General features: G+C 50.4%; 1 non-coding gene across 1 annotated transcript; it reads right to left on the reverse strand.

Annotated features, from left to right (window-relative positions):
• Nucleotides 1-257: 257 nt before the first annotated feature.
• TRNAS-GGA (transfer RNA serine (anticodon GGA)) lies at nucleotides 258-331 on the reverse strand. The gene has a single exon. It is a non-coding gene; the product is annotated as a tRNA-Ser (tRNA).
• Nucleotides 332-615: the final 284 nt, after the last annotated feature.

Below are 615 nucleotides of genomic sequence, written 5' to 3' on the forward strand. Positions count from 1 at the left end.
CCGTTAATTCCCGGCTAATTATCGATTTATTCCTGGCTGTAGACGCCGGAATTGGTCCCAGGAGGTCCATGCCAATTTGCATGAAAGGTGTCGTTGGCCCTTGAACTGGGTTGAGTATTCAGGCTGGTTTTAAAGGGGTTATTTACGGCGCTGGCACAAGGGAGTAATTACTCATTGCATCCACCCAAGTGCAGCCATACGGCTACAAAGGAAAGCTATACAGCTTTCTCAGAAACTTCGTAGTTAAAGAAAAATTCGTCCTGATCCGGGAATCGAACCCGGCACCACCGCCTTTCCGGGGCAGTCGCTCTACCGACTGAGCTAACCAGGACGGTCAGCAGAACAGATGGTAGGGCGAGAGCGAATTGATCTATAACTCGAAGTGGGAATGGTGTTAGTCAAATATTTAGGGGAATCCCCCAAGGTGGAGTAGTTTTGTTATAAAGGAGTAATTACTCATTGCATCCACCCATATGCTGGCAGTCTGCATATGTTCGTACACAGTGCTGCGCTGTCGCCGGCAGCATCAGCCAGTAGTATGCGTGCTGTACCCTAGCCAACGTGCACCTGCAGCCTAGGTGACCGGCGGTTGGACTGTCGTGCCTATCGATTGCA

The sequence above is a fragment of the Amblyomma maculatum genome, chromosome 7, assembly GCF_055883805.1.
Source record: "Amblyomma maculatum isolate TAMU_Amacu chromosome 7, ASM5588380v1, whole genome shotgun sequence".
Lineage (NCBI taxonomy): Eukaryota > Metazoa > Arthropoda > Arachnida > Ixodida > Ixodidae > Amblyomma > Amblyomma maculatum.